Source organism: Cryptomeria japonica, chromosome 6 (genome assembly GCF_030272615.1).
Source record: "Cryptomeria japonica chromosome 6, Sugi_1.0, whole genome shotgun sequence".
Taxonomy (NCBI): Eukaryota; Viridiplantae; Streptophyta; class Pinopsida; order Cupressales; family Cupressaceae; genus Cryptomeria; species Cryptomeria japonica.
Genome location: NC_081410.1, coordinates 75,174,238 through 75,190,556, shown reverse-complemented (window position 1 = coordinate 75,190,556; position 16,319 = coordinate 75,174,238). Strand labels below are relative to the sequence as shown.

At 31.8% G+C, this 16,319-nt stretch overlaps 1 long non-coding RNA gene across 1 annotated transcript; it reads left to right on the top strand.

Moving 5' to 3' along the window:
• The first annotated feature begins 5,369 nt into the window (after positions 1-5,369).
• LOC131064162 (uncharacterized) lies at positions 5,370-6,402 on the top strand. Its single transcript, XR_009111214.2, has 3 exons — positions 5,370-5,612; positions 5,751-5,871; positions 6,056-6,402. It is a non-coding gene; the product is annotated as an uncharacterized LOC131064162 (long non-coding RNA).
• The last annotated feature ends 9,917 nt before the right edge of the window (positions 6,403-16,319 follow it).

Genomic DNA, 16,319 nt, shown 5'->3' with positions numbered 1-16,319 from the left:
TTATAGTGTTTTATTGACAATTTTTCTAGTTGAGGGAAAATCTAAATTGTGACTGTTTCACAAATCATTTATTGATGAAGTAGATGAATCTATAAAGGAAATGATTAGAAGTAGATGAATCTTGTTGGTTGTAATTAGGGTTGGCGGATTCCAATTGCCTTGGGCAACATTGGAATCAGCCTCCTTCATATAGGGCCTGGCCCAATACCTTTCTGTGCGCCTAGGGCCGACCCTATCTCACTTCACCTAAAAGGAATTAAAATAAATAAATATCTAAATGCAAAGAAGGCCAACATAAATAAAAAGCAATATGACTTCTATAAAGGTGGCATATACTTCTCAATATCTTCATTTTCAGTTTTAATGCACATGCAAAATATATTCGGTGAAGGCGAAATTTATAGAAGGGCAGTTGGCAATAGCGAACTCCAATAGAAGGTAGCAGATCTTGAAATAGGAGGCAACGAACTTCACCAAATGGCAGCAGATCTTTAATAGAAGACATCGAACTTATTTAGCAGCAGATTTCCAATTGAAGTGAGCGAACCCTTGAAGGACTTCATTGAAGGACTATAATCTACTTAAGGTGCTGCTACCCTTGTTACACTCAGAAAATTCCGATGAGAAGGACTGCAAATCATAACCTCATTAGCAACCTATTTGTGAAGACTTCTATCTCTTCTTCTTTGTGACTGCAACCTCTATGCTCCAGATAAGTTTGTAATGTTCAGTTCATAATCATAATCCGATCTGAGGATCCTTTGGCTAGGTTTTTCCTCCTAGGAGGTTTTCCCAGGGTAGTTTATTCAATCTGAAAGTACTAAAATTAACAAATCTATAAAGGAAATGATTAGTTGTGTAAATTTTTTAAGAAATGTTTTGACGTTGTAACAAGACATAGGTTCCAGTGAATTAATAATTGAAATAAAATTAATAGAGTGAAACATTTACCTTGTTGTTTTTTATTATAAAGCAGCCAAAACCAGGGGCTGATCCGAAAGAAATAGAAAAAGTATTACTAGCACACACACTGTAATCAAAAACAAAAACTACCTGTCGCTATTGGATAACCTGAGATCGAAACCAATCTCGTCCACCATAACCAGCAGTAAACCATCACAATGTCAATACAATAAAAACTGTTAATAGTAGCAATATCACCATGGAACCAGGCATTCCAGCGACAAAAACTATAGCAAAAAAGAAGGAAACCAACCATACAACCTAATTATCAGCACCCGTGTGCTTAGAGAGAATAAGCCCTGTCCAGTCATCAGCCAAGAACTGGAACAATTCCTTAGTGGTGTCGCTTCCCAGCCCGTTCGGATCAACCTTATCTTGGTGGAGCAAGCACAGAGAGGTAGTCGACGAGTGCATCACTTTGACAACGAATTTCCCAATCTTGTTGACATAGGACTCCAGGTGCTCCAACTTTTTCTTAACGCCATTTAAATCTTCAAAGATAGCACTGCAACCCGAACACTGCACCACCTCTTCCTTCTCCCCTTCTTCGGCAGTAGTCTTCTTGCCGTCATAATGTCTACCATCCCCCTCAAAGGTGTGGGGCAGGGAAGTGTTAGAATGAGGGGAGGTGTTCTTGATGTCCTCCTTGAAGGTCTCCGAGTCAGGGACATTAGTGCCCAAATTGGAGGAATCTGAGCCCTCCGTGGCCTCCACATCCTCCTCCCCCTTCTCACTTTCCGCTTTCTCATAATCATCCTCTTCTTCGTTAGCATAATTCTTTCTCACAACCATTTGCTTCATCCGGGGTTTGTTTCTGTGGGATCTGTGCGGGGTGATACCCTCCTTTGCATCAGACTCAACAAGGAGGATTTTGGGCTCCTTTATGGGTTTCTTGGAGGTGGGTTTCGCAACAAAAGGGTTGCATTTATTTTTTTCCCCAATTTTGAGGGGGCAGGGGGGACCTTGGTCAGGGGATTGACAAGGAGTCATCGACTTTTTTGAAGACTTTTTGAGGCCTTTTTTAGAGCCTTCAGGGAGACCCAGAATGGAGGGGGCGGGTTTAGGGGTTGAACCTTATTGTTATGATCTTGCTTCTAAGCAATAAATCAATATCTAAGAGCCATATAATTTTTTTTTTCTTTTTTCTTTTGAATTATATATTAATTATTATTATATAATGATAGTATGAGGTTTTAAAATGACTATATATAAAATTCTCTTTTTTTTCAAAGATAAGGATAATAAAGAATATAAAAAAAAATATATATATAATGATATATTAATAAAATAAAATTTAGTTTTTATATTTTTTTGGCTTTTGTAAAAAGTTTAATATAAATATAAATAATGATATAATATTAAAAATAATAATACAACAATAATAATAATTTGGTCTTATTATTATTTTTTCTTTATAAAAGATTTTAATAGAAATATTAAAAAATAAATAATAATAATAATAATAATAATAATAATAATAATAATAATAATAATAATAATAATAATAATAATAACAAGTTTTTAAGTAAAATAGTTGGTTTCATAATAACATCTTTTGACATCTTTTACATAATTTTTTCAAAATATAGATATTCTAGTTATGAAATATTTACAAAATAATGATGATTAAAAATTACAAAAACAATTCTCAAACCTTAAAATACTTAATTAGAATGGAAACTATATTTAGTGAATAACTATTCTTACTTTAAGATATTAAATTTTAATTATTTATATAATAAAATTAATAATTTGTGGGATTCCTATTTTGCTGGTTCTAGGGTCTTGGGTCTTGGGAGGGGGGCAAGGAGGTCCTTGTAATATCGGGCAAGGAATGGAGGTTTTCTTGCTGTCTCTTTCCTCCAAGAATTGAACCAATTTTATATTATATTAATATATATTAATTGAAAAAAAAATTATTATTAAATATTTAAAATTTTATTGTATTTGAAAATATCATTTATTTATAAATAAAGACATTCTTCAATTATAACATTCTTGAACAAGATTCAAAGCATTATGATTGATCTCTTTGACCAATAATTTAATTGTTGAAGAGTCCTAAGCGTCATGCACTACATTAATAATTGGTATAATATATCTATAAACTATGATAATTAATTAGTTATAAATATTATATGATAAGGTTCACGATTTTGTTGATATCAAAAAGTTAATTATATTATATTAATAATAGAAAGCACACTTAAAAATAAAGAGGACATTAATTAGTGAATACCATGGGACTATGGATTCATACGTGCTAAAATAAGATGTGCAATTTTGTTGACATCATAAAGGTAAATTATACTCTACTTTTTATAAAGAATATATTATTGATTATATTTTAATTAGAAAATAATTAAAGTAATATAAAATAAGTTTTTAATTCAATTAATTTATATTAAAAAAGTAAGTAACATATTAATTTAAATACAACTATTAAGTGTATTATTATAAAAATTTACTTTAATTTGTTCATGTCTTGAAATTTATATATAAAAATGTAAGTTAAAATTATTTAAAAACTATTGTTGTGAAGTGAGATTATTTTTATTTGATCTAAAAAGAAGAAGTCATTTAAAAAAAAAATTCAATGTAAAAATAAATAAATGTATTATTGACTTGTGAATAAGGAGAAACGAAGTAGAAAACAAAGATTCAAATACAAAGAAAAGAAATTTATCCTTCACCTTCCTTTACACTTTTGTTTAAACTTGAAGAGGTTGAGTGCCCAAATTTGACAAGTCTTCCAAAAGATATCTCGAAATCTTTTGTTATACACCAAAGGTGTAGTTGTGTCTAAGATGTGTGACTAAGTGATTGGAAATTTTCTTTAAAATTCAATAGCATACATAATACTTGTTGATGAAAATAGCCTTGAATGATAAAGGTTCATATTGGATGTAGAAATCAATGGTTAGGGTTGCTTCAAGTAACATCCTATATTGGACAATTATCAACAAGATGTAGAGGGATACAATTAACCTATTTGGATCAAATGCTAGAAAATGAGGTCTTCACTCATGTATGAGGACCATGGGAATATGACATGTGAGTCCTTTCACACATTGTGAATCATATATGAATGTGAAGTTATGACATGTGAATACTCTCACACATTGAGGATCACATGAAATGTAGAATATGACAAGAGGGCTCTCATATATAGGTGAACATGTATAAAGTGGACGGTCAAGATGTTATAGGATAAAATTGATGGCTAGGATTTTATGAGAGGGTTTTATGGATAAGGGATGGAATGAACAAGACTATTTACATTTTGACTAGTGTAAATGGTTGATTAGATTAATTATTCACATTTAATGAGTTAATGACGTGAGAGAAAAAGATGAAATTAAAAAAAAAATTAATTTGTTTAATTTTTGGTGATATATGTGGACTAGAATAAATAATTTTAAATTTATTTTTCTAAGGTGAGTCGACGCGACTTTGAACCTTGGTGGCTGGCCCAGCAGCGGTTTGAACCTTGGTGGCTGGCCCAGCAGCGGTTTGAACCTTGGTGGCTATGTTTTAACCGTGACACAACATGTCCGTAGACATTTTTTTAGAAGTATAATTAAATGCTTTAATAAATTTACATACTTTTGTCATAATAAGTTAATATAAAAAAATTAAGAAATAATTATTATAAAGATTAATATTTTAGTAAATGTAAAGTCATAATTATACAAATATTCACTTGTTTCATCATTGGATTAAAAATTATATACTTATATTTTTTTAAGTCTAAAAAGTTGTTACAATAGTCTAAATATCATTTATTCTAGTGTAAATATAATATATCATTTTGTTCAAATTTATTGAAATACTCTCTCTATATATTCTACTTGTAAACGTAATATATGAATCAAATTTAAATTTACAAATGTCAAATTTATTTTTCTACAAATATAAATATACAATTAAATATGTATAATATAAACCAAATTTCAATTTATAAATATAATATATTTTATTGTCATTATAATATACAACATTAGACGTTATATGGACAGGATTGCCATCAATCTTGTGATTTTCTATAATAGTAGGTGGATTATGTTTTTGATAGTTAAGATAGGGATTCACTGAGACTCTGTCCTTTGGCTGCTCTCTGTGCTGTTAATGCTCTCTTTGAAGCTTGCTGTGTAATCCGAGTCAGCGTCCTTGTTTTGACTGCTTTATTATAAAAAATATAACCTATTTCAATTTCTAATTATATATATTATTTATTCTATTATAAACATAATATGATTCAAATTCTAGTTTAGAAATACAATTTATTCTTATATGCAACACACACCAAGTTCAAATTTATAGTCTACTTAAAACATTAAAATTAGTTAAAAAAAAGGTCAAGTTCAATTTCATAGAATAATGAAAAAGACCTTGCAAGGGAAAAATGGTGATGGTGTGCCTGATTATTGGTAGTAGAACCTTCGCGACACGAATTTTCGTCTGAAAAGAAAAAAGCTGTAACCAGCGGGCTGCGAAAATCCGAAATATTTATTAAAACGAATTTATTTGCAATATGCAGTTATGTACAGCATGGGGTAAAGTCGGATCTGCCTGTATTGTACGTGCCGCGCAAACCCTAAACATACAGAATTTTTACTGGAGTTGACAACTTGGCACGGATGTTGATGGTGTGTACCTTGAATGACCTAGCCCTAGCCCTAACCCTAACTTTAAATGGAAAGCATTAAACATTTCTGGCGATAGAATAAAATTAGCAATAGCATCTCTTTTTTAATAGAAAAATCATCATTTTGCCTGCATGACAGTTACTCGATTATGCTGCGGTGCAGCAGTTTAATCTTGAATTCGCAGGGATTTACCATCACCAGTTCATGTTCGATTTTCTGGAGTTTTCTATTCGAATTTCTGGAGTTCACTTTTCAAAAGGTAAAGATTTTTTAAGGATTGTTGTTAGAGAGTTGGACTTGTTTTGCAGTCACGTAACCCTAACTTTAACTTCAAATGTAAAGCATAAAATATATCTAGCGATTAAAAATATCAGCTGTAGCATATATTTTTTTACTAAAACAACGTTACTTTTCGCCTACACGGCAATTACGCTGTGGTGCAGAAATTTAATCTTGAATTCGCATTCGATTCTCTGGAGTTTACTGTTGGAAAGGTGAAGATTGTTTGAGAGTGAAGATTGTTGTTGAGAGTTAAGATTTGTTTTCCATTCAAGATTTAGAATTTCCATTCAACAGCTTTAGCTTTCGTTTGGAAACCCTAAGTCACCGTTTTGATTGAACAAGTTTCAATTCTCAACAAGAAGATTGCGAAGATTTCCGTTCAATATCTTTGCATTTTTCACAGTAAATTGAGTAACATTTTATGTTGGACGATATGTCTGGGCTCTAAATCTCATTATTTTGAGGAAAAATCATATGAAGGCTCAACCAGAAATTTGTAACTGATTAACCATCAAATTCAATCTGTAGGAACTTTAACTTACTTTCTTCAGCTATCCCTGTATGTTTCATGTACCGTTTTGCAAACAAAAGATTCTAAGACGCCACTATATTAAATAAAATAAAACTGTGAAGAATTATTTTATTTATTTATATAAAGTTTAATCGATCTAAAAAGTACTAGTCATTTTCAAAGATATTTTAATGTTAATATAAATAGGTGCATTGTTAATGTGAATAAAGAGAAATGAAGTAGAAAACAAAGATTTAAATTGAAAGAAAATAATCTTATATTTGGTCTCTTTTTTTGTTCCATTTGAAGAGGGTGAAATTTCTAAATTTGAGAAGCCTTTCAAAAATCTCTTAAAATCTAAGGAAGTTTCCTAGTGATAGCGAAACCTATTTGGAATGGGCAATGATGGAGAGATAAGATTAGTTTATTTTGATCAACAATGTGTAGAAGAATGTAAGAAGGATTTGAACAAGGTGTAGAGGGATAGTGTTAGATTATTGTGATCAACAAGGTATAGAAGGTTGCAAGAAAGATTTGAACAAGGTGTAGAGGGATATAATTAGCTTATTTTGATCAGTATGGTCTAGAGGGATAGTATTAGATTATTGTGATCAACAAGGTATAGAAGGTTGCAAGAAAGATTTGAACAAGGTGTAGAGGGATATAATTAGCTTATTTTGATCAGTATGGTCTAGAGGGATGCACAACAAGATGTAGAAGGATAAGATTAGCTTATTTTGGTCAACAAGGTGTAGAGGGATAAGATTTGCTTATTTTGATCAACAAGGTGTAAAAAGATGCAAAAAGTATTTGAATAAGGTGATCAACAAGGTGTAGAGAGGTGTAGAGAGATGCAGGAAGGATTTGAACAAGGTGTAGAGGGATAAGATTAGCTTATTTTGATCCATAAGGTGTAGAGGAATGTAGGGAGGGTTTGAACAAGGTTTGATACCATTAGCTCATTTTGATGGACAAGGTGTAGAGGGATGCATGATTTGACAAGTGAAGGATTTTATGGATGAATGAGATGGGATGGACAATATTAATTAAATTAACTACATTTGGATTAGTGTAAATGATTCATTAGAATAATAAAATTGAGCTTAATGAATTAATCATGTGAGAGAAAATGATGAACTTAAATAAAAATAATTCATTTGCTTAATTTTTGGGGATATATATAGATTTAAATAAATATTTTAAAGCTATTTATCTAAAGTTAGACTTTAAGAAATGATTAATTAATTAAACATACTCTTGATTTATATAATTAATCTAACAAGAATCATCACAAGAATTAATCAAATAATTAAAAAATATTTTATTTTAGAATGATGATTAGAATTAGATTGGTGAAGATTTTGGGTCTCTACATAAACTTAAAATTTCCTTAAAATATTGTATAACATGGCCATTTAGTGCAAAATATAGTTTTAAAATATAAGTTCATATTTAACACTATTTTTTGATTTTAATGTTTATTTTCTTTTTAATTTTAGATGTATATTTATTTTTAAGTGGAAAGTAAATTTGCATACTTTTTCTATAATAAATTGATATAAAAAAAAAAAAATGATTATAAAGATTAATACTTAAAAAATATATTTATAAATCTATTTGATTTATTAGAGAAAATATATATGTTAGTAAATGTAAAGGCATAATTATATAAATATTTTCTTTTTTGTTCAATGCATTGAAAATTATGTAAGTTCTTTCTTTTATATATATATATATATATATATATATATATATATATTATAAGTCTAAAAATTTGTTACAATAATCTAAATATCATTTACTCTATTATAAGTATAATATATCATTAAGTTCAAATTTTTTAAATAGTATTTATTTTTATTATTATATACTATATATCAAATTACTAATTATGAATACCTTTAATTTATGGTAACATAATATGAATAAGTTTAAATTTGTAAATATCATTTAGTGTACTATAAATATAATATACAATGAAATATGTGTCCACTTCATATTTATAAGTATTATTTATTCTTATGTAAACCAAATATGAACTAAGTCCTATTTTATAACTCTAAGTTACCGAATGAATATAATAATATGAAATACAATATATATCAAATTCCTAATTACAAATGCTATTTATTCTATTAGATCATGTGCGAGTTTTTAGATCAACCTTTAGGATTACACAAGAAGAAAGAATGATATAGTATCATGTGCTCTCATGCATAGAAATCTACTACAAGAAATTCTATAGATTGTGGAAATCTTATATCATTATTTATTCTATTATAAACACAATATGTTCTCATTTATAAAATCACTTATTTTATTATAAATATAACAATATGTTCTAATTTATAAAATCACTTATTTTATTATAAATATAATGATATGCAACACAATATGGACCAAATTCAAATTTATAATTTAATCAAAGCATTAAAATTAATAAAAAGAAAGACCTAAGAAGGGAAAAATGGTTATGGCGTGCCTGGTTATTAGTAGTTGAAACTTCGCGACATAAATTTTCGTCTGAAAACAAAAAAACTATAACCATCGGGATGCAAAAAGATCCGAAATATTTATTAAAACGATTTATTTGCAATATGCAGTAGTGTGCAGCATGAGGTAAAGGCGGATCTGCGTGTGTACGTGCCGGGCAAACCCTAAACATACAGAATTTTTACTGTGAGTTGACAACTTGGCACGGATGTTGATGGTGTGTACCGTGAATGACTTAACCCTAACCCTAACTGCAACTTTTAATGTAAAGCATTAAATATTTCTGGCGATAGAATAAAATAGTTAGAGCATTTTTTTTTAATTGAAAAATCATCAATTTTGATACATGACAGTTACTCGATTGCGCTGCGGTGCAGCAGTTTAATTTTGAATCGCAGGGATTTACCACCACCAGTTCATGTTCGATTTTCTGGAGTTTACTGGAGTTCACCGTTCGAGAGGTGAGATTGTTTTTGGATTGTTGTTTGAGAGTTGGACTTGTTTTTCATTCACCGAACCCTAACTTTAACTTCAAATGTAAAGCATAAAGCACGTCTACCGATAAAATTAAATCAGCTGTAAAATATATTTTTAAATAAAAAATCTACAAGGCAATTACGATGTGGTGCAGAAGTTTAATCTTGAATTCGCATTCGATTCTCTGGAGTTTACTGTGGAAAGTTAAGATTATTTAAGGATTGCTGTTGAGAGTTACAATTTTTTCCATTCAATAGCTTTAGCTTTAGTTTCGGAACCTAAGATCACAGAATTTTGATTGAATAAGTCTCTCAACAACAAAATTGTGAAGAAATCCATTCAACAGATTTGCACTGTAAACAGTAAATTGAGTAAAATTTCAGCTTGGATTTATGTCTGGGCTCTAAATCTCATTATTTTGAGGAAAATGTATATTAAGGTCCTTAGGCAACATATTAACCAGAAACTTCTAATTGATTAACCAGCAACATCCGTCAACTTCAATCGCTAGGAAATTTAATCATATTTCTTCAGCTATCACTGTATATTTCATGTACCGTTCTGGAAAACAAAAGATTCTAAGACGCCGCTATATACCAGCACTGGATTTTTAAAACAGTAATGTGTTAACTGTCTTACTAAACAATAAATCTCCCTAAATGAACTCAAGTGACAAGTTTTTCTCTTGCAAGAACTATATCAAAATAACGCGGAGACCAAAAACCAGAGCAAACGATACTATCAAAATAATGCGAAAGCCGAAAATCAGATCCCTCTCAAGAATGGATACATTTCGGAAATGACAACCCTAGGCGCTCAAACTTGTCAGGACAACTGTCGTTTGTGGATTGAAATAATGTTTGAAATCCTAAATCATAAATCAACTTCACAAGTAAGAAGCATAGAAGCTCCCTGTGGGAAGACAAACTCAGCTGTAGATGGCGCATTTATTCTTTATGATCATGTTCGAAGCGGATGCCGCTGCTCGGACATGGTTACGATAATTCAACTGTTCATCCCTCGCCGTTTTAATTACACTCACTAACCATTTTTTATGTTTTCAATTGCGAAAATTGTATTCCATGCAATAGATAAATATTAGTGTGCAAAGGCGTGATTTCATTTACATTTAAATGTTTTGGGTTTTGACTTATCCTTAGGTTTATCAATCCGATTAGATTTGTAGCTGTAAAATTAAACTCGTTTATTTTTGTGATTTGTGGAAATGTTTTTTTTAGAAGTGCTGTCAAAATGGGGAGAGCGCCCTACATTACAAGAAAGATCAAAATACATAAGTAGACACATAACCAGTGCATCCCACCCTAATCTGAATAGAACCATCTAACTCCCAATACATTTTACTTTGTCAGATTTGAGATTAGGAAGGCTAGGCCGTAACCCAAGTTCAAAATGCGATTTGCACTTGACCTAGTCTTCCAGTAAGGGTCCGAGTCAAAGAGAGCCCTCAGCGAAGCAAAATCATTGTGCACTACACCATATTGGGTGGAAATAATTTAATTATTCAAAATGTAAATTTAAATATTTTTTTTTAAAAAGTGTGGGGTAAACTTTTTAACGACGATGAAGTTCAAATGGGCAAGCACATTGTATTGGCGATTGGGGTTTGAATCTGGATGGTCACAACAACAACACCACCACTTAACCAACACACAAAAGGAAGAACCCCTTCAATTTAAATATTGTGGGTTTTGAAAATTCACCATCTCCTCTCGCAAATTGTCCACCTTGAACAAACTAGCATCATTAGATCTAGACTCATTCTAGATAACGTCATTGCGGCATGGGAAATAATGGAGTGGGCTCATCCATCTAAGCAAAATGATATCATTGTTAAGATCGACTTTGCTAAAGCCTATGATCGAATTGAATGGCCTTTCATTCTCACCATGTTGGGAGCTCTTGGTTTTGGCCCCTAGTTTATCTAGTCTATGAAGATGCTTTTCCCTGCATCACCATTAGTGGCCGACAGTACTCGACTTTTGGGTTAGTTGCCAAGGTTGCCCTCTAGCTCCTTCCTTGTATGTGTTGGTCATCGAGTGATATGGGTATTTGCTTGCCAATGCCATCTACGTTGGGCGGGTTAGGGGAATTTCCCTACCTAAGTCTTCTTCTCAACTTGTTAATGACCACTTTGTGGATGATTCTTTTCCCACCCTCAATGAAGATGAACACAATGTCTAGGAGGTTCTCCAATGCCTTGACACTTTTTGTTTAGCTTATGGGTCGACAATTCAAATGGCACAAAACCTAGTGTTATCAACAATTCTTCCTTCTAGAATCCCATTGGATGCTCCAGTATGGGTGGAAGTGGATAGGTCATGGTGAAATCTTTCAATTTCTTGGAATTCCTTTTTCCTTCCAAGGATCTCCTATGGATCTCTAGAATGCGGTCCTAGCTAGAATAGAGAGGAAGTTGGCTCAATGGATCACTAAACTGCTTTCTTTGTCAAGAAGTTTCATATTTGCTCGAGGATTTTGGCAGCCATTGATGCTTACTATTCTTCTTGTTGGGCTCCCTCTAGAGGTTCTTATGATAAGCTTGAGAAGCTTCTCAGAGATTTCTTATGGGCCTGTTCAATTGATCACCATGGATTTCATAGAGTGACCTCAGAGTTTTTTTGCCTCCCATAGGAGTCTAGTGGACTTGGGATTCTTTCTATTTAGAAGCAAGGTCTTGCCTTATGTTTTAAATGGATCATACAGGCCATCTTTGGCAATGAAGCTTGGAAAATCCTTCTTAGACATTGCATTTCTTTAGGGTTCCCTGCTAACATACCTTTTTGGAAGGGGATTGGCTTTCAAACCCTTCTCACTGTGAAGGATGTTGTTTAGATAACAAGCAATTTTGTGGCCAAAAGCATTTGCTGTTCTTGGGAAGCTCTCAAACCTTGACATCAGTGGGATGGATATGATTTCAGAGATGGTCTCTCACTCAACTAGCATAACCATCTCTACTTATTCATATTTAGGGGCTCTCCCTAGCCCAGGTGCCTGGAGTTCATGCTCTATGCTTTCATAAGTGCAACATCTGTACTCCTCGAGACTTTTTTCTAGAGCTATAATGAGTCTTCATTCATGGGAAGATATGCAAACCCAGTTCCATCTTGAGCAACTAGATCAACAAACATTTGAATTTGTCATATCTGTCCTCCCTCTAAATATGCTACACAAGTTGGGTATTTATTCTATGAAACCTTGGTGGAAATATTGGCATTCGTTCCCAATATCGCCTTTTGTAGTTACAAACCTCGAACAAGAGACCATTGACTCTCTCCGCACTTTCCTATCATGCCAACTTTGAATCTTTGATGGAATTTGTAGTCCTCTCAAATTGTTTGGAGTCACAGACTTCATAAAATTTGGTTTGCTACCCTTGAACCCAAACATGCTCATCTTGCTTGGTGCAGTCTTTTCCAAGGCTTGCCTTTGGGTTCTTGTCTGAGGCATATGGGTATCCCTAATCCACATTTCCCTTACTGTGGTTAGCCTAAAACCTTCATTCGCCTCTTCTAGTTCTACCATTGTGCTCAAAATTTATGGTGGTGGATTCCTGATTTCTTTTGACCTTTCCAACCAGATTCTTTTTCTTGGCAAATGGCCCTTTTGGGGGATTTGCACCGTATCCCTTTCAAATTTGCCCAAATTTGACATGCTTTTAAGGTGGAAATCCTCTTCATAATTTGAAAAGATAGAAATGTTGTTTTGTTTTCTCACAACTCTATTGATATTCATGTCTTGCTCTTTACTAAAGCTTATATATGTAATAATGTTATGCTACAGATTCAAGTGAAAGGCGACAAGGTTGTGTTGGAGGTGGCCGGCCTTCAAACCCTTTTGGATCATTAGGGAAATTCCCCTTGTATTGTTGCCAAAGTGGTTCCAGATCCTTCCACTGGTACCTATGTTGGTCCTTTAACCTCTTGTGATCGATCCTTGCCTCATGGCTGTTGATGTGGGTGCAACTGTTTCACTTGCCGTTCTCAAATCTTGTGGTCTTAGGCTCCCCACCTTCAATGACAACAGTTGGTTGGCTTTTGGTGGTGACAATAGATGGTCCGATTCTTCCAAAGGCTTTTTGTGTCTATATTCGACAATCTTGCCCTCTTAGATGGATTAGGATAAAGAAAAAGAGGAGGTCACTACTGAATAAGGATGTTCCCTTGTAGACAATAACCCTGACATTGCTATTATATGGGGTCCTAAGGATGGCAAAGATCCACCTCCTTCGACCACTGCTTTAGCTTCTTAACAATTGTTTTACGTTTTATGCTTTTTTCAGAATTAGTTTGTGTTATTGTGTGTTTTGACTATCCAAGCTCTAGACCCGTTTGACTCCTTAGGGTTGATCCTGTATCCTCCTACTTTTTATTTGTGAATAATTTAACTTATCTTTATTAATGGAAATGGCTATTATTCATCATTTTTTTTGGGATTTAGTTGTTATAAATAAATCAAAGCATAATGATATTTGAATTGAATGTTAGAATGTATAAAATGAGAAACCTTAATTCATTTTAATCATGTGGCAAATATATAGCATACACTTAGACCTTGCATGAAAGATCCATTACACATTGCACTACCATAAGAGTATTGACATTAACATTCTAAGGTATATTGCATGACTATCTATTATCTTTGATAATTATATTAAACAATTAAGTTGGTAGTTAAGGGTGTTTGTTGATACTACTAGTTTCAAATTATAGGTCTAGGTATGTAGGTGAATGTTAGTTTGCAAGTGCAAAAGGATGATAGGTGACAAGTTCAAATTTGTGGGTGAAGTTAAAATTTATATGCCAATTTTAGATATGTAGTCGTAGAAGTGAACTTGCATTAGACCAAAAGCTTCTATATACCACAACACTTGTCTAACTAGTCCTAACTTTTTGGTGTAAGGGTGAATCAATTGGCAACACTTGTCACAATTAAGTCATCAAACAAAGAGCTATTTTGTGGATTTATTTTAAATATTTATAATCCAACTCTTTTTCTACGAGTATGCACTAATTATTGTAATTAATTAATTATTTAAACATAAGACATTTAAATGAGTGATTTCATTTTTCTACATTTTTGGTGACCCTAGCTCTTTTACACCCTATGATATTTGTCCAAGTTAGGTATGATCCTTCTCCATGAATGTTTCGAATCCAATCATTCTAATTTTTTGATTCCTTATAACAAATATGGTATTTAGCATGAATTATTCTTTATGCTTTAATAATTGTTCCCCTTTCTCTCATGATGATATAATAGGTACTGATTGAATTTCTATATTCACTCCATGCATGACATCTTGCCTAATATTTCTTAAAATTTATATGGTTTTTAGGATGCTCCTATGCTTTCTACCCCTAAGATATGTACTATAATATTCACATTTGTATGTAATTTGATGAGTATTTTTATTTTACATGTACATAATGATAGATCACTTCCTAACTATGTGTGATTCTTTTCTTTACTATGTTATGATACATTACTTCATGTTTATTCTTGTTTCTCTTATTTCACATGGCCTAGGATGATGCATATTTGTGCCTTGAAATTATTTTATTATTCTAGTGGCTACACTTTAAGGTACTCTATGGAGTCCTCTCTCTCATTTTGGGTGGCTGTTCCTTTTGATACTACCCTTTCTTTCCTTAATTTGATATAATTTTTTTATTCTTAACCTACTTAGCGTGGTGTTCCTTCTATTGTTCCAACTTATCCCCCTATGGTAATGCATTTCTTAGCCGATTCACTTTGACATAACCCTCCCAATTTTTATATAACATCTACTTTGGGCTATCATTTAGTAGAACATTCCTTTTAGAAGAGGACAAAAGGTTATTCCTAATAAGACATTCTTACTATATAGTAATCTAGTTTCATTATATCCATCCAAATTAATAGGAAAAACACATAAGATATTATTTAAATCACTAAAATTAATATATTCTAGTGAAAATGTCTCTTTTGAATCTTATACATAATAGAGATATGTGTAGAGGTGTTTTGAAAAGTATTTTAGAAAAGATCACCTTACCATTTGATGTTAATTGTATAGAGGTTGTCAAGCCCAACTTTTTGGGCACAAAAACAGAACAACAAAATTTTTTTTGACATCATGAACTCGCAACATAGCCTACAATATCATAACTTTATTTAGAGTTTTTTCTTATCTAGGATGTAAATACATTTACTTACTAAGGTTGGGTTAATTAACCAACTCGAACGAGCGACTTGTTTGGTGGAGATTAGTTAGTATCACGGATTAGTTAGCTAGCTCAATTTCCTTAACTAAGTTGTCGTAAAATAAAACAAGGGATAAATGGGTTATCTTGATGTATTAAATCATTCCCAATCATGCAATGACAATACTATTAATTAATTGATGCACACACAAATTTAATATTTAAATCCCACCGATATGGTTTAAATTTTTATAACACCATTTACCCACTAAAACCGATATTAGGCTAAAGCCAATTCTAATTTTCCTATCCTCTTAATTTTGGTGATTTAATTATTTTGGCCCAATCGGCACAAAGGCCTATGGTTCATAAAATTAATCTACAATTCCCTTTTTTTTTTGAATTCTCCCAATTTACAATATAACCTAATGTCCATAATTAAATTGAGGAAAATCTATTGATTAATTAAATAAATTAATTGATTTAATGTATAGTGTATCCAACTATATTGTCTCTTCATTTTTTAAACCCCTTTAATTTTATTATATTAAAATTTTAATTCCCTAAAGAATAAAAACATATAATAATTCAATTATTAAAACAACCCCAATTATATATTAAAATCAAATTTTAAAACTCCAATTTTAATTTCCCATCTTTAATTTAAAATTCTTTTTAAATAAAGAATTCCCTTAATCCTAAAATGCTAACCCTAACCCGAAATTGGGTTAGGGTTGCATT